Raw genomic sequence first — 12,008 nt, 5'->3', positions numbered from 1 at the left:
CCAAACGCGGAGCTCCGCAACTCCGCTCCCGGCACCCAGACTGCACCAGCCCCGCCCACCGGGAAACTCCGCCCACCTCTCTATCTACCCTTTATGATCATTTTAAATGTTCCGATTTTACCACCCCCTTCCATCAAGGGAGAATAAGTCGTAGTTTATGCAACATCCTCATAATTGAACTCGTCATATCATTCTGATAAATAATCTGCATTGCATTCCTTCCAAGAACGGTAAACCCTTCCTAAGGTGTGGTTCCCAGAACTGAATGCACTTACTCCAGGTGTCTGAGCAGAGCTTTATTAATAATAACATAACTTCCAGCACTGCCTACTCCAACCCCTTGGGGTTAAGGCCAATATTCCATTTGTCTTGTTAATTACCTTGTTGCAGTGATAGTTCTCTAGATTCTCCCGGTAACCCTTAATGCCTCCATTTTCCAACACACTCCATCTTTTTTGAAGTAGCTCAGTTGACATTTTTCTGTGGTCATCTCGCAGCACTTATTTTTTTGTGATATTGTTTTCCCGGGATTTGCTAAGCTCAAATCCTACAACTCAAATCCTTTGTTCTGGGTTTCTGTATGCGAAGGGCAAAAGGAACGACTTGCATTTAGCTTAAATCTAGATATAGCCCCTGTTTATTTTTAACTCTCTTCCAAGAGAAACCCATTCATCCTGTCGTCTCTATCTCTACCCGCCCCCCCCCCCCCCCCCCAACAGTTTTGTATACCTCAATCATGTTACCCCTCAACTTTCTCTGTTCCAAGGAAAGCAACCTCAAATTGAGCCCCAAGTTCATTTTCTCCCACCGTTCATCCTTAAACTGCCTGCGACGTGACTACAGGCCTGGCCACGAGAGACAAACAGAGTTAGAGTTTCCGATCTGTGATCTGTCCTCCGTACTGGTGAACAATTATCGACCTGAGGCATTAACTCTGTTTCCCTCCTCACAGACGCTGCCAGATCTGCAGGGTAGTTCTAGCATTTTGTTTTTATTTCCAGTTTCTGGCATTTGCAACTTCGACTTTGCTACATTATTCCACTTGCTTGACCAGATGCAGGCTTCGCAGCTCTCTCGGCCAGCTTCATGTTTGAAGATTGCAGAGCTTTCTCTCATTGTAGGTCTTTATTTAACTCATTGTAAGATTGCAGCTTCGAGTTTCCCTCATGGCAGTGGTCAACGTAAGCCACAGAGGATATGTAGCACTGGTTGCATTTCAAAACCCAAACATCCCCCTTTTCATAAGGAACAGAAGACTATTTGCATGCATAATCATGTGTAACTGTGGCTTACCTACTATACACCCCTGCTCTTGTGCATTTGCTACTACTTGTTGTACAATTTAGTCTCTGAACCTGCATTGAATACAGAGTTTAAACCACGCAGTCCTCTTCATGGAATATGTGGCCATTGTCATTGGCTGTTCATCCAGGTGACACTTACCTGGAGAGCTTCGTTTCCATGGTACTAAAATCCATAGAAGAATCCATAGAATTCCCGCAATTCAGGAGGAGGCCATTTGAGCCATCGAGTCTGCACCGACTCTCGGAAAGAGCATTCTACCTCGGCCACTCCGCCCTATTCCCGTAACCTCCAAGCATTGATCGTCACCAGTCCACCTAACCTGCACAATCTTTGGACTGTGGGAGGAAACTGGAGCACCCGGAGGAAACCCACGCAGACATCGGGAGAATGTGCAGACTCCAGACAGTCACCCACGGCCGGAAATGAACTTCGGGGTGGGGGGGTGTAGTGTGACAGCAGTGCTAACCACTGTGCTGTCCCCCTGTTGCCGTGGTACCTTTTGTTCTATTTGCATTGTTGGGGATCCGTGGACCTCTAGGATTGATAGTCCCTCAATACAACTCATGAGATCCTTCCTTGCTGGACTGACTGACGGCAGTCGGGGCACATCTTCGCTAGTTACTGTATATGCCTGCAGTTGCGCTTGAATGTTTGGTCATTCATTCCTACCGCTTAGGGTTGAGCTGACAATTTCTCTATGCACGTCTCGAGTTTCCACGTGGATTGACTCCTGTTGAGAGCGTTGAAAGTTTTTACCCTGACTGGTACTCAAATGCTCAGCCCTGGCAATGGTCAGGCAGTGTGGTCAAAATGAAATTTGACTTTCTGCTGTTTAACCTGGATTTGTTCACTGCTTCTGTGCCTCCATCAGTGTGTTTCTCCACTCGAAGATTGCGCTGTATACACGTGAGAAAATGGTGCCCCTAATTTGCTCGATTTGTTGATTCCTTCGGTGATTTTTACTGCCGCCTCAGCCTTTCTATTCGACTAGGGATGGTGTGAAGATGATGTGAACACGTCAAAGCATTTTTTCAAACCGCTTTTATCTGTTCCAAAGCGTCTGCAAAGAATGTTACTTCATATACAGAGATGTTAACCTGGGCGTGACATACAAGCTAGTAAAACAGATGTACATCGCAGGCACACTGTTGAGAGCGGCGCTCCCCGTGAAGTAGGTTGAAGATGCTACAACAGAATGTGAAATCTTCCAGATTCAATGTGCTTCAGCAGCTCCACATGATCTGGAAATCACCAACACAGCTGAAAGATTAAACCTGACTGACAAGCGGCTGGTTCAAAAACCACCAACACGGCAGAACTCTCCCAAGGGCTGCAAGAGCATACCTGTGGTCACAAGAGCATATGGGCACGCCAAGATGAATTGGCAGCCCAAGATGGCATGTGTACAAAGGAAATAGAATTATCCCTCAGGAGATGAGACGAGAGATTCTGACATGCGTCCATGGAGTTGAATCAAGTCTGAGATCGGCAAGAGAAGTGCTGTGTTTGCCAAACATGGGCAGTGAAATTGAAGACCATGTTGCTCCAGTGTGGTGCTTGTAATGAGTAACAAGCTAGAAATCACAATGTGTGGATCTCACCCCCACAACCCAAAGATGTGCAGGGTAGGTGGATTGGCCACGTGAAATTGCCCCTTAATTGGGGGGGGGGGAAATTGGGTACTTAAAAAAAAAAAAAATTTTTTTTTTAAAACCAATTCTTCAGAAGTAGTTTGCTGAACAGAGGCATACAGGCACGAAATGTTAACACTGTTTCTCACTCCATCGATGCTGCCAGACCTGCGAGTTTTTCCCGCATTTTTTGTTTTGGTTTCAGATTTCCAGAACCCACAACATTTAGCTTTCATTTTAGGACATGTTGCATTTCAAAACCCTTACAGCCCCCCCCCCCCCCCCCATTATAATCCACATCCAAGGTTAAGATCTTCTGCAAGTGAACACTTCTGTTCTCAACTTCAGCGTATTCATGATATGTAAAAAAAATTAGGGGCTCCATTCGCTGACTGATAGTCACCTTGTTTTTTTTTAGTCTAATTGACGTGAATGTTTTGTGCAATCCGACACTTGCTAATGCAGATTGGCAGGTAGCTACGCAATTGAAGAATCCATCTGATAGGATTGCCCAAAAAACTTTGTCTGTATGGGTGGCACAGAGGTATTCTGTGGAGCTTAATGTGTGTGCTGATAGATTCTGGACGCTGGTTGACAATGCTTGGGGCAGCAGGGCGGCGCAGTGGGTTAGCGCCGAGGTCCCAGGTTCGATCCCGGCTCTGGGTCACTGTCCGTGTGAAGTTTGCACATTCTACCCGTATCTGCGTGGGTTTAGTCCCCACAACCCAAAAGATGTGCAGGCTAGGTGGATTGGCCACGCTAAATTGTCCCTTAATTGGAAAAAATTGATTGGGTACCCTAAATTTAAAAGAAAAAGACAATGCTTGAAAGTTAATTTTATTGAATCTTAAATCCAGGAGCTAACGTGTAGGATCTTCTGCATTATATATTATTATTATAATAATTATTATATAGTTGCAAAGTGGAATTACTTTAACGACTCTAACCCGTCATCAGTCAGTACTTGGACTGTGTCTTTAGGCTTATTTCCTGCTGTGCCTCTCATAATTAATTATTGTTCAAGATAGACTTCCATTTTCACATCTACATATCCCCCATGTGCAATTGATAAAGTTTTTAAAAAAAATTTTTTTTAGAGTACCCAATTACTTTTTTTCCAATAAAGAGGCAATTTAACGTGGCCAATCCACCTACCCTTCACACCTTTGGGGTTGTGGGGGTGGGACCCACACAGATATAGGGAGAATGTGCAAACTCCACACAGACAGTACACAGGGCTGGGATCGAAGCCGGGTCGTCGTCACCGTGATGCAGCAGTGCTAACCGCTGGGCCACCGTGTCACCCTACAATTGGGTGCTCTGGTTTCCTCCCACATTCCAAAGATGTGCAAGTTAGGTGGATTGGCCATTCTAAATTGCCCTTAGCGTTCACAAAAGGTTAGGTAGGGTTACGGGGATAAAGGGAATGGGGTGGAGGCGTGGGGCTTAGATACGGTGCTCTTTCCAAGGGCCGGTGCAGACACGATGGGCCGAATGGCTTCCTGCACTCTAAATTCTATGTAACTTGCTAAAGTTTAAAAAAAATAAATTTAGAGTACCCAATTCATTTTTTCCAATTAAGCAGCAATTTAGCGTGGCCAATCCACCTACCCTGCACATCTTTGGGTTGTGGGGTGAAACCCACCCTGCACATCTTTGGGTTGTGGGGTGAAACCCACCCAGGCACGGGGAGAATGTGCAAACTCCACACGGATAGTGACCCAGAGCTGGGATCGAACCTGGGACCTCGGCGGCGTGAGACTGAAATGCTAACCACTGCGCCACCGTGCTGCCCCGTAAATAGATAAAGCTAATTGTATTTCTAGCTGGTTATTGCTGCAAATATGGGAACCCAGATGAATGTTTTGAAACAAACATTGTTCAGCTTTGTTTTTGTTCAAATAAAGGTGACAAAAACTCTTTGTGAATTTGAGTTGAATCTGTGGTTTTCTCCATTAACTTTAAAGGCATTACTGTTTAAAGTCAGGAATTTTCACAGAATTGGTTTTGCTCTGCTGCGGATCATGCTGCACTTTGTAAACTCGCCTTTAGGTGGCACCATTGCTGCTCTGGTTCAGGCGAGAATGGCCTGGGGTGGATGGAGCTTTGTCAAAATGGCAGCAGGTGCTGTCATGGCAGCCTGGTGCAATATATTACATAACAATAACCTCACGCAGTATTTGTGGCTTAGAAATGGGTCCCTGTCGGTGTTCATGCTCCATACGCGTTTCCTCAAATCCCTCTTCATAATCGTCCTCTCAACAAATAATAATAATAATAATCGCTTATTGTCACAAGTAGTCTTCAATGAAGTTACTGTGAAAAGCCCCTAGTCGCCACATTCTAGTGCCTGTTCGGGGAGGCTGGTACGGGAATTGGACCCGCGCTGCTGGCTGTGTTCTGCATTACAAGCCAGCTGTTTAGCCCACTGTGCTAAAACAGCCCCATCTATTCCAAATCCTCCCATTCCTTTTTTGGGTCCTAACTACGTGCTCCAGGCACCGTGGCACTCGAGAATGTATTTAATTTTAAAGTCTTATTATTCTGTGGCAAGTTTGGAGGTAAAACGTCCGGGCTGAATCCCAGTGGCTTGGATTAGAAGGCAGATGTCCGTGCAGTTTAATAGCCTGCTGGGAAAGCACAGTGCTATTGCTAATCTTCATGAGCCTATAATGTATTCTTTAAGCTGTAAGCAGGGTTACATCCTGATCCAGGGCAATTTAAATCCCTGACAGATAAAAATGCTTTCACCTGGAATTAATGTAAAATATAATGTAAATTAAAAAAATGGTTGGGTGGGCAGCACGGTGGCCTAGTGGTTAGCACAACCGCCTCACGGCGCTGAGGTCCCAGGTTCGATCCCGGCTCTGGGTCACTGTCCGTGTGGAGTTTGCACATTCTCCCCGTGTCTGCGTGGGTTTCGCCCCCACAACCCAAAAATGTGCAGAGTAGGTGGATTGGCCACGCTAAATTGCCCCTTAATTGGAAAAAATAATTGGGTAATCTAAATTTATTTATTTTTTAATGGTTGGGAGCATTTAATCCGTTTCGCGGGCAATTGCCCTTTCATTTGTGTCAGTGTGGAATAAGTAACTTTGAGGGCATCAATCCTCAGTCATAGAAACAGGATAAGGCCATTCAGCCCAACAAACATGTCCCACCATTCAATAAGATCATGGCAGAAATGTCTCTGCCTTAACTCCATCCAACTGCCTTTGTTCAGCCCCTTTTATCCATGGCTACTAAATTAGCAATCGATCTCTGATTTAAAGTGAATAATTGAGTCAGCATCTCCTGCTTATTGCGGGTTGAAATGTTTCCTAACTTCTCAGCTGAATGACTTGGCTGTGATGTTTAAGGTTGTGTCTCCGGGTCTCGGGGTCCGAGACTTCCCCAACAGCTGCAGCTTATGTGCTTGGATAAGTATTTTCATGCCGATCGCTTTTTAAAAACTCAGCGTTTTCCATCACCTGTGCCTCTATCAATTCTCAGTGAGAGAAACCTCAGACTAGGCAGATGTCAGGACCGTGAACTTTGTTGACCGTGGAAATTGCAGCTTCAGGCTTGCTGCCTTGGTTATAATCCGTACCTTTCTCTGCACCCTGCGTCCCCCACTTTCCTTTGTCCCCATCGGCTTCCCTTTCACTCTTCCCCCCCCCCCCCCCCCCCCCCCCCCCCCCCCCCAAGCTCCGTCGTCTCTCTGCCCTCTTTTCCCCCACCCACCCCGATAATGGCTGGCACAGTAGCACAACGGTTAGCACTGTTGCTTCACAGCGCCAGGGTCCCAGGTTTGATTCCCGGCTTGGGTCACTGTCAATGTGGAGTCTGCACGTTCTCCCCGTGTCTGCGTGGGTTTCCACCGGGTGCTCCGGTTTCCTCCCACAAGTCCCGAAAGACGTGCTGTTAGGTGAATTGGACATTCTGAATTCTCCCTCCGTGTAACCAAACGGGCGCCGGAGTGTGGTGACCAGGGGATTTTCACAGTAACTTAATTGCAGTGTTAATGTAAGCCTGCCTGTGACAATAATAAAGATTATTTTTGCCATCCTCTCATGCCTGTCCATTGTCATCTGTTCCCCTCACTTATATTTTGCAGTTGACTGGTGCCCACAGGGGCGCTGTTTTCTGCATCTTGCTGACTTCCATTTTTAACCTTTTGGTACTTCTGTATTCAAACTCTTGCAGAAGGAGGCTGCTTCCTCGCCAGAAACCGTGTGTCCTGTTGTTGCTAAATTCCATTGTGCTTTCTTGTCGGCATTTCCCGTTGGTTTTACACTGGCCGCTGCCCCAGTTTAATGCTGCTGCTCAGAGGCTTTGGAAGAGCTGGCTAATGCCGTTCTAATTTAGTTCTATACATGCTTGCGGGCAATACAACTCACTCGCAAATCAAATAACGTCAGTAACAGGAGCCTGCTAACTGCAGAGTGATGTTTGGCTCTGCCCTGCATGACTTGATTAATTGTGTTCTGAGCCCTGCCTCTCGTTTCGGCAATGATATATGAAAAGTGCTTGTGATTGACATCATTAATCTGGCTTGCAACGGCTCTGCCAGATCAGCAACAATTTATACAGCACCGTTTACATAAATAGCACTTTTTTGCATTGTAAAATGTCTCCATGAACCTCTGAGGGATGTCAACATTTGACTTTTTCTAAAAATGGGGGGATTTTGGGACCGGTTCAAATAGGCAGGTTTTAAAGAAGCATCTTGGAAAGGGGGAAGAGAGAAGTAGAGATAGAGAGGAAAGGGCCGTGCCGAGTCACAGAGTGATAGATGTTTACAGTATGGAAACAGGCCCTTCGGCCCAGCTTGTCCATGCCGCCCAGTTTCTATCACTAAGCTAATCCCACTTGCCCATATTTGGCCCATATCGCTCTATACCCACCCCGCCCATGTAATTGCCTATTTATTGAAAGGAAAAAATTGTACCCGCCTGTACAGGTGCCTCTGGCAGCCCGTTCCGGATTCTCACCACCCTCTGTGAAGAAATTTCCCCTCTATCTCTCCCCTCTCACCTTAAACCTATGCACGGGGGCCTCACGGTAGCATGGTGGTTAGCATCAATGCTTCACAGCTCCAGGGTCCCAGGTTCGATTCCCGGCTGGGTCACTGTCTGTGTGGAGTCTGCACGTCCTCCCCGTGTGTGCGTGGGTTTCCTCCAGGTGCTCCGGTTTCCTCCCACAGTCCAAAGATGTGCGGGTTAGGTGGATTGGCCATGCTAAATTGCCCGTAGTGTAAGGTTAATGGGGGGATTGTTGGGTTACGGGTATACGGGTTACGTGGGTTTAAGTAGGGTGATCATTGCTCGGCACAACATCGAGGGCCGAAGGGCCTGTTCTGTGCTGTACTGTTCTATGTTCTATGTTCTAGTTCAAGACTCCTCTACCTTTGGGAAAAGATATTTTTTAAAAATAAATTTAGAGTACCCAATTCATTTTTTCCAATTAAGGGGCAATTTAGTGTGGCCAATCCACCTACTCTGCACATCTTTGGTTTGTGGGGGCGAAACCTACGCAAAGACGGGGAGAATGTGCAAACTCCACACGGACAGTGACCCAGAGCCGGGATCGAACTGGGACCTCGGCGCCGTGAAGCAGCAGTGTTAACCACCGCACCATCGTGCTGGCCCCCTTTGGGAAAAGATGTTGACTATCTACATTATCTATGCCCCTCATTATTTTATAGACCTCTATAAGATCACCCCGAAGCCTCCTACGCTCCAGGGAAATAAGTCCCAGCCTCTCCTTATAACTCAGACCGTCAAGTCCTGGTAGCATCCTCGTGAATTTCTTCTGCACTCTTTCTAGCTTAACAATATCCTGTGAACAGTCAATGAGTGTAAATACCATTTTTGCTCTGATATGTGACCGTGTGAGATAATATAGTTCCCAGTCAGGAAAGTGTAATACAGTACATCGTTAACATTTTTCCGTTGATGTCAAATATCTCTCGATGGAGAAGTAGATTCAATTTTTGACAGATTTGCCCAAGTGCTTGAAAATGGGATTAGAATGGTTAGGTGATTGTGTTTGACAGGTGCAGAAGCGATGGGCCGAAGGGCCTTTCCTGGGCTGTATGATTCGAGGACTCTATATATTATATACATTAAGGGGAACAGAAGGGTAAGTAAAGAGAAACTATTTCTCCTTGTTGGGCAGTCTAGGATTGGAGGGCATTGCCTAAAAATTATAAATTAGCTCCGACAGCTCGTGTGTTGAAACAAACCTGTTGGACTTTAACCTGGTGTTGTCAGACTTCTTACTAAAAATTAGAGCCAGACCTTACATAAGTGAAATTCGGATACACCAAGGGTGTTATGCAAAGTCATTAAGGGATATTGTCCTCCAATGTGGCGGGACATAGTGTGAAAGTAGTTAGCTAGTTAAATGGGGTTTCCAACTTCATAAATAGAAGCATTTCGAACAAAGCTAGTGAAGTTGTGCTTAATATCTACGAAGATTGGCTTGGGCCGCAACTAAGCTATTGTATCGTGTCCTGGTCACTCCAGGATGTGAAGACCCTTGAGAGATTTACTCGAATGGTTCAGGGATCATGGTTCAGGAATAGAGGAATTTTGCTACAGGGTGAGGTTGGAAAAGCTGGATTGTTCTCCTGGGAGCAAAGGAGATTGAGAGGGGGGGGGGGGGGGGGGAGATATTGAGGTGCACAAGATTATAACCGGTTTAGAGAAGGTAGGCAAAGAAATGCTGCTCCCATTGGCTGGAGGTACAAGGACTGAGGGGCACAGATTGAATGTTTTGGCGAGAGATGCAGAGGGGGTTTTGAGGACGAGGTCTTTAATGCAGCGAGTAGTAATCTGACATTAGCTGTCCGTGGTGGTGATGGAAGCAGAGGGGGGGGAATAATTCCAAAAATAAATTGGACAGGCACTTTGGGGAAGCAAATATGCAGAGCTGCGGCGATGAAGCTGGGAAATGGAGCTGACTGGATTGTTTGGCGCATTGCCTGTGTGAATGTAATGGCTCGAATGGCCTCCTCCTGTGCCATAATGACGCTACAACCCTCTGAGACAAGATGATTATCTGGAGTTAGATCCCAGATCAGCCTTGATCTCCCCGAAGAGCTCCAGGGTTAAAATGGCCGCCTCCTGTTCCTCTGATGCTACCCTGATACATTTTACAACTTCTATACAAACTTACGTTCTGAGAAGAGTAGGTCTCTCTCTTCTCCCAATAAATGCTCCTGATGATCCTTTTTAACTTTGTGCTTTTTGTAAATTTTTGAACCCATCTTGGAAATTGATGAGGAAGAACATTGGATGCAACGGAATTGTAATTTAATGTAATCTAAAAGTCTAGGAAACATATGTGCCGTTTCCGCCAGTCTTCAAGACATAAATGAACAAAGGGAAATAATAAATACGTTTTTGAAGGAAGTTGCCAAGGATGATGTGACAGTTACAGTAACAAACCAGGGGGGAACTGGAGGAACAGATCGAAGACGGGACATGGGCTGATGCCCTGGAGAGGGTTAATTCTTCCTCCTCGTGTGCGCGGCTTAGCCTCATCCAATTCAAGGTGCTGCACCGGGCCCACATGACTGGGACGAGGATGAGTAGGTTCTTTGGGGGTGAGGACAGGTGTGTCAGGTGCTCGGGGAGTCCAGCGAACCATGCCCATATGTTCTGGGCATGCCCGGCACTGGAGGAGTTCTGGAAGGGGGTGGCGAGGATGGTGTCGAGGGTGGTGGGATCCAGGGTCAAGCCAGGATGGGGTCTCGCGATTTTTGGGGTTGGGGTGGAGCCGGGAGTGCAGGAGGCGAAAGAGGCCGGTGTGCTGGCCTTTGCGTCCCTAGTAGCCCGGCGAAGGATCTTGCTCCAATGGAAGGATGCGAGGCCCCCAAGCGCGGAGACCTGGATCAATGACATGGCGGGTTTCATTAAGCTAGAGAAGGTCAAATTCGCCCTGAGAGGGTCGGTACAAGGGTTCTTTAGGCGGTGGCAGCCTTTTCTCGACTTTCTGGCTCAACGATAGGATACGGGGACAGCAGCAGCAGCAACCCGGGGAGGGAAAAGGGGGGGGGGGGGGGCCGACAATGACTATGTTTGTTTATTTAATTTTAATATTTTTTAAGTTCTTTTGTTGTTCATTAGGGTTGGGGGGGGGTGGGGGGATGTGATACATGCGCCGATACGGTCTGGGGGTGTCACAGTTATTATGGGTTATTTTGTTGCATTTCATTGTTTGTCGTTATGTTTTATATTTTCTGTAAAAAATTCCAATAAAAATTATATTAAAAAAAAACAGTAACAAACCAGTAAGAAGTCTTGCAACACCAGGTTAAAGTCCAACAGGTTTGTTTCAAATCACTAGGTTTTGGAACAGTGCTCCTTCCTCAGGTGAAGGAAGAGGTATGTAGAGGTTCCTCATTCATCTGAGGAAGGAGCAGTGTTCTGAAGCTCGTGTTTGAAACAAACCTGTTGGGCTTTAACCTGGTGTTGTAAGACTTCTTACTGTGCTCACCTCAGTCCAACGCCGGCATCTCCACTTCATCAGTAACAAACCAGGCAGCGACCTCGGTGTATGTCATAACAGTTATGCCTTGGATACTATTGGAATCAAAGAGTAGTAACTGCAAATGTGACGAGGTTAAATGAGTGGACTGGGAGAATACAAAGAGAGAGTGCCTTTTATCCAGGATTGAATCTTGCTTTTCAGAAACTGGGAGGTGCAATTGTTGCAGGTTCCATAAAATGGAGGATTTGCAACATAGACTCAACAAATTGTAGACTTGTTTCATCTGCTCAGTATGGGATCCTGGCCTGACAATGCCAAGATTTTAAATTTTTCATCCTTGGTTTCAAATCGCTCCCTGGCCTCACCCCCTCACCATCTCCTCTAGTCCAGTAACCCTCCAGGATCTCTAAATCCCTTCACTTCTGACCATTTGTACATCTTGATTGTCATCATTCCACTTTTGGTGGTCATATCGTCAGCTGGCAAAACCTTGAGCTCTGGTATTCTGAGGAGGAGGGGGGGGGGGGATGATTTGATTTGATTTATTGCCACATTTACCGAAGTACAGTGAAATGTATTTTTCTGCGGCCGAGG

General features: G+C 46.3%; 1 protein-coding gene across 4 annotated transcripts in view; it reads left to right on the top strand.

The window, feature by feature from the left end:
* Nucleotides 1-12,008, top strand: part of nup214 (nucleoporin 214) — a 138,613-nt gene that overhangs the window by 58,139 nt on the left and 68,466 nt on the right. The window lies entirely within an intron of this gene.

This window comes from Scyliorhinus canicula, chromosome 21 (assembly GCF_902713615.1).
Source record: "Scyliorhinus canicula chromosome 21, sScyCan1.1, whole genome shotgun sequence".
Classification (NCBI taxonomy): Eukaryota; Metazoa; Chordata; class Chondrichthyes; order Carcharhiniformes; family Scyliorhinidae; genus Scyliorhinus; species Scyliorhinus canicula.
This window is presented reverse-complemented; position numbering and strand designations above follow the sequence as displayed.